Source organism: Pinus tabuliformis, chromosome 9 (assembly GCF_031772625.1).
Source record: "Pinus tabuliformis cultivar Carrire ecotype Pingquan chromosome 9, CPIR1, whole genome shotgun sequence".
In the NCBI taxonomy this organism is placed as follows: Eukaryota; Viridiplantae; Streptophyta; class Pinopsida; order Pinales; family Pinaceae; genus Pinus; species Pinus tabuliformis.
In genome coordinates, this window is record NC_142307.1 from 741,691,172 (window position 1) to 741,698,258 (window position 7,087).

General features: G+C 35.1%; 1 pseudogene; it reads left to right on the plus strand.

Moving 5' to 3' along the window:
- The first annotated feature begins 4,453 nt into the window (after positions 1–4,453).
- On the plus strand, positions 4,454–5,053 carry LOC149150833 (cullin-1 pseudogene; annotated as a pseudogene).
- Positions 5,054–7,087: the final 2,034 nt, after the last annotated feature.

The following is a 7,087-nucleotide window of genomic DNA, read 5'->3' on the forward strand; positions in this document are numbered from 1 at the left end:
AAGAAGATATCACAATTCAAAGTCATTTGTAAAATTTTTTAAGGGAAATTGACAACATACATCCAAAAAAATAACAATGTCATCATATACAATGATTCGTTGACAATTTTCAACACATTTCTATAAAATAGCAACATAATATTGATAAGATCAATATTATTTTAATCAAAACAACTAAACTTCAAATATGATTAACAGATCAAAATATTTCATGAATATCATTATTCTACGATAAATTAACAACATACATCCAAAGATGGTAATACCACCATACATTATAATTCTCTATCAAAATAATGATGATACTTTCCAATATATAAATCAAATAAAAATATAATAATGATAATATCATCATCATCTTTAATCAAATCAAACTCATCGTATGATTACAAAATCAAAATGTTTCATTGATATAGGGTAAATTCACAACACCCATCTAAACATAATAATGTCATTTTACAAAATAATTTCTTCACCAAAACAATGCATGTGCATGCCTAGCTACCACCACCAAGATCATCCTCATGATCATCTTGACCATCCTCATTAGTCTCATCCACATCATCACCAACACCACAACTATCATCATCATCTCCTCCTTCACCACCATCATCCTCATCCTCATCCTCATCATCTCTTGATATATGTTGATCATAGTTTGGATCATCATCGTGATCATCATCTTGGCAATCATTACCTATAGCATTATGACAAAAAAATTCAATATTACATGTTAGTATTAATTACATAACACAATGCATGTTTTTGTTATAGAATGCTAACCATAAAATAAGCTAAGATATAATATCTAATAGTACTAAAAAATAAAATGAAAATACGGTTCAAAATTATATTGGAAATCCAACTAAGATTACATACCATAGAGTCCATGAAATTTGAGCCACCAGTTGAAGGCCAATAGAATCTCCTAGCAAGGGTATGGTGAGATAAGACTAGGGGTAGCCTGTTGCATGTTGTGGGCAAACTATAGCTAGCTGCATCAATTAATTGATGAAGGATTGCCTTATGGATCCACAACTTTAGGGAAAACTTGATTTCTTACTAGCGTGCCATGAAAGTTGAGCCACCAATTGAAGGCCAATAGAATCTCTAATAGTAGAGGCATGGCGAGATAAGACTAGGGGTAGCTTGTTGCATGTTGTGGGAAAACTATAGCTAGCTACATTGAAGTTCCTAATATAGTGCGCTTTAATGCATCACTTTCTTTTGGATTATTTGACTTGCTTAGAATGTCAAGAACGTTTTGGTTCGACAGAAACAATTTCTAAGTAGAAATTGAACATCTCAGTATATTATAATATAAAAACCTAGTAAAAGTTGGTGGACCAACAAATAGATAAATTACTTAATAAAAAAACTTGAACCAAAACCTTAACTTGATAAAGATGTTGGTTTGTTTGAACAAGACACTTAGACATGTTTGTGGCACTGTCAAATACAGATGAGTTTGCAGAAGCATAACCTATAGAAAAGCATTTAGGATCTCCTCCTGCCAGATTTTCTCTTAAATTCATTTGTAAATTTGAATTCAAAACGTCCTGCAAAAGAAACAATTACTTACTACAAAAGGGCTACAAACAAATCAAGCATATGATATCAACAATATAAGCATGAAGTATTTTCAATTGAGATAAAAGGACGCACAATACTGACAAATTGAACTTCTTACAAGGATCCACAGTTTTCATAGATTAGATATTTCTTTCAAGTCCAAATAGACTGAATAAATTTAATACCTCTCTCGCATTCATAGTACTGTTTTGTGAGCATGTCCTAACCACCTTTGACTACACAAAGTTTTCCTGTTCAAGAGCCTTTTTTCCCTTGAGAATCCATGTTCACTATTCCTCTCAGAGATGAGTCCCATTTAACACTTTCTGCATGCCACTGGTTCATTGAATCCATTCCTACTGCCTATTGGAGCATGTGCCTAGGGGGCATTCTCAGCATATCATTTCCAAAACTTTCACTTGAACCAATATTCATTTTACTTACTCGGCCATATCACCATTGATCCAGTCATATTAATCGATTTCAGAGATCTGGGGATGTAACAATTCCCATTGATTGTACTATGTGTCAACCATTGCTACAGTTTAGCATTTTATGTGCAATGGTAAAAAAATTCAGAGATGCCTTCTGAATTGCTTGCTCAAAAATGCTACATATTAGAATTTCAATATTTAATTAAGATAATATGATGAGAAAAAAATGGGAGTCATACTTAACAAATAAACAAGGAACAATTGCTAAATAATAAGCAGTCTCTATGGTCATGTTGTTACCTCATTATATGTGGTTTGACACTTTCTCTCAACCTTCTGACTGACTGGACATAGTTAAACAATCGACACTAAGCGAAACAAACCCCTAAGGCCAATGTGTAATACAAATATAATTACAAGCATGCCCTAAGGACACCATGCATAACAAACATAAACATTATTTGCTAGTGGATCAAGATTTTTTTTGAGCTAGTCAACCATAGGGATTAAATAGAACTCCACACATATTAGCTACCTACATTCTCTCCATGGCTGGAGAGATCCACAATTGGCTTGCACTTGACCTCCCTTTGTGCCCCATGATTTCCATTATGAGAACAAACACATACGAATCTACTATCGATTTATATCAATTCCATTACCTCTAGCAACATAAGGACATCCATCCATCAACCTGTACCAAAAGAAAATTTCAGTCAGAAAAAGAAAGAGAATAGGTGAATTTTGAGGATACACCTTTCATGCTGAACTGTCAGAGTCCCCTCTCACCCTTCTCCCCACCATTGAATCTAGGAACTCTTTTTCTCTTCTTTATGCTATTCAAGTGAAAAGGTACAACCGATCAATTATGCTCTATCTCAAAACATGACAAATACACAACCACAAGAAGGCAACAACATAGAGTAATGAATGAGACTCACCCTGCAGTATCTGAAGAATCTAAGTCCTGCTGATGAATATATAAATGTTGTACCCTTGCCATATGATTGTTTCTGGAAGGTGTTGCAATTGCTGCATCACTACCTCTTGATACACCACTTCCACTTTCCACATAAATTGATTGCCCTGGTGCACTTGCAGAAGTTCCTAAACATCTACTAGCAATTGCATTTGAAGGATATTCTCCCTTCCCTTGCTGCAGAGTTGATTTATTTTTGTCAAATTTCATTCCTGCACAGAATAAATTTAAACATTTGCTTAAAATAATAAAGGAATTAAATATCTAGAACTTTGTTAGGAAAGAAGACTAAAAGACATTTATAATCCAAACTGCCATTAACAGTTGATAGTAATTGGAAAGCATGATCCTTCATTTGCAACTTTTCTCTTCTTATGAAATCCAAACATGTTTCTATAAATAGAAGGCTGCCCACTTCAACACCTTCACTGAGCTGGTAATTAGTACTATGATCCGATGTCTTTTTTTCCCAGTGCAATATTATAAAATAAGTTTGTATTGTCAAGACCTGACGTCTTCTACAGGGGCAGAGGGGAAGAATTAGGAGGTAGGAGTAAATAACAACCAAGGCTCAAGATACCTTCCATAAACTGTTGAATCAACGAATGTGTTAAATTTGAGCCACCTGCAAAGTGGAAATTTGGAGGATACTCGACTTTACTATGCTCGAAACGTTGCTTTATGGATTTTGGATTATTCTTGTCTAGAATATATGGTAAAAGCTGAAGAGTGCTTGCAGAATGAGGAGCACAGAGTTGACAATTATTTGCACTCTCGCAGCAAGCATGGGTTATTAGAGATAGTCCAAAATGAACTCCTTGACCGTTATGAAATTCAACTTTTAGGGAAACATGATTCAGGTTTCGAGGCCCTGCTTAGGGATGATAAGAAAATTGATATTTCTAGGATGTATAGGTTATTTTGTAAAATCCCCAAAGGTCTCTAACTAGTGGCAAGTATTTTTCAACAACATATAATTAGCCGAGGAATAGACTTAGTCAAATGGGCAGAAAACACTACTAGGAACAATAACTCATCAAACAATACAAGAATACAGGGACTTGAATTCCTAGAGAAGGTCATTGAAATTTATGACCAGTATGTGGATTATTTGGAGCATGAATTTCAAAATGATAATTCCATTTCTAAAGCTCTGCACGAAGCATTGGTGGTAATTTGCAATAAAAGAGTTGCAGGAACCACAAGCGCAGAGTTGTTTGCAACTTTTTGGGATAATTTATTGAAGAAGGGTGGCAGTCCAAAAAAGTCTGGTGATGATAATATTGAGAGCCTGTTGGAAAAGGTTGTAAAACTTGTTCGCTATGTGAGTGATAACGATTTATTTGCGGAATTTTGCAGGAAATACTTAGCTAAGAGATTGTTGCATGATATAGGTGTAAATATTGATGATGAGCAGAACAAATTGTCGAAGTTGAAGGAGCCCTGTGGTTCTAGTATTATATAAAAAATGGAGGGCATGGTTAAAGATTTCGCAGTTTCGAAAGAAATCCAAACTGAGTTTAACAATTCTGCATATAACAATCTGAAACTAACCTTGGGTGTCACAGTATTGAATGCTACACGTTGGCCAACTTACAAGTCTTCCAATCTTTATATACCTTCTAAGATGGCTGCATGCCTTGTCGAGTTTCAGGAATTTTATTCTCGGAGATATGAACATCGTACACTTACATGGGTATACTCCTTGGGAACCTATGACATCATCTCCAAATTTGACACCACGGTAATAGAATTGGCAGTAACAACATACCAAGCAGCTCTGCTATTGCTGTTCAATGAAGCTACGAAGCTGAGCTATGTAGAAATTAAATCTCAACTAAATTTGGAAGATGAAGATCTTATTCGACTTTTGTATTTAGTTTCATGTGGCAAGTACAAGATTATTCTAAAGGAACCTAGCACTGCAACAATATCTACAAGTGATAATTTTGAATTCAATCCTTCCTTTTCGCACAAGTTGAAAAATATTAAGATTCCACTTATAGATATGAATGCGAATGAGAGGAATAGAGTGATCAAAAATGTAAAAGAAGACAAACATTTCTAAATATATTCAACAATAGTTCTCATCACGAAGGCTAGAAAAATCTTACCTCAGCAACAACTATTGAGTGAGTGTGTTGAACAGCTCCAAAGCATGTTCAAGCCCGAACTTAAAGCAATAAAGTCCAGAATTCAGGACTTGATCTCAAAGGAGTACCTGGAACGTGACAATGAAAATAGTGATTTATTGAGATATATAGACTAATATCGCTAATTGAGATGCAAGTCGAAAACAAATCTGTAATGCAACTTATGTTTAATTTTGTTTTATTTTAGAGAAATAAAACATATCAAAGATTGGATTTTCAATGTGTGTTCGATTGACTAACATAGAAATACTCTATTTTGCGATAGAGGATGAAGAAGTTTTCCAGGTCACTTGCAAATCACTCACCCAGTTCTACCTTCAAGAGGAGGGACTTTAGATAATGCATGGTTTTTGTGCCACAACTCATCACAGCGGAGAACACTGCTCGACTTGTGCTACTGTTCCTTAAATTTTGTTTTATGTTTTAGACAGGGAGTTCCATCCCTTCGTCTACAAGGAAATAACATAAAGTGGTGATGGATCGATATAGAAGTTAAGACTATTAGGATCTAAAGGAGTGGGTTTTATCCACTACTCTAGCTAGTGCCTAAAAAATATAAAATTTGGGTTTGGTGGTTGTGAATTCCATTGTCACTGAAGGTAGGTATAGCCTAATTTTGTGTCCACTAGAAACCTATCAATTATTTTGGCTATACCGTCCTTACCCTTCCTTTCATTACACCAATCTTACAAATAGCATGCACTTTCAGAACCTAACCACATTTTTCTAGTGTAAGTGAACACCTAGGATCAATTTCTCAATCTCTTCTTTAGCTTTAATGGGCTTCTTTCCCTTACCTTTGTTGGTAGCAATGTTTTTGATATCGACCAATCAAAATGTAGTCAAAGAGCCCCCAACTCCAATGGTTTTTCAGACTGGTTGTGCTTGACCTCCATGTTCGAACATTCAAGGAGTGAGGAGATAACACCAAATTATTGGAAAGGTGGTCAATTATAGTTTAAAAGGCCGTCTTGGGAAACAACTGTCTCTATTGGACAGGCAAGTTTCTTAGCTATCAGGATTCAAATGTTTGTACCTCCACCAACCTCCTTAATTACTTGTATGTGATGGACATTGCGAGTGAACCGACTTGAGTTAAAAACTCCAAGTGTCGATCTTTGAGAAAACTGTACATAGACATTTTTCTTCCCAAGAACTGGATCCATTAGAAAACACATTGCCTCACAAATAGCGTTACTGTTGTTTATATAATGATCACAATCAAGGTTCAACTGAAAGAGGCCATTTGTGAGGACAACAAACACTCGAACCTAAGTGGAGCAATGGATAACAATCATCAACGTCATCATAATAATTAATGAATTTCATATGAGGAAATCAACAGAAAAAGAGAGATGTGTACATAGCTAGGAATATACCAATTCATTCATTGCTCTGACTTTATTGTGGTGTTGGAAACCAAGCCTTTTTTCATGGGATACATAAACTAACCATGACAATTCATTGCCAAAATTATCAACTCCCCCTGATTCAGTCACTAACAACGGCTGCAAAGAATTTTCAAATGGTGTGCTAGTAACAACCTTATCATTATCTTATATAGGCTCACGATTTGTCAATGGCGTACTACATTTTGGTCCAAATAATGTGTACAAGCAAGGAGATATATCATGGCCCTCAGTATGTCCAAGCATCTTCAGTGGTGTGTCGAAGGATTCTATCCTCTGTTCTAGTGTAGGTGATGACATATTCAGTGAAACAAATTGTTTACTTATCTCCTGAAAATAAAAAATGAAAAAATGTCATACATTCAATGCACCAACTATGTACTATGTTCCTTAAGATGAATCTGATAAAGAATATGGAAAAATATTAAGTTCATACATAATTTATCTTACCTTTTCAAAATCCTTTGCTGCTGTTTCATTTTCTTTGTGTAGATTCTATAGCTTCCATAAACTAAGTTGTCCCACTAGTTCAGCACGACT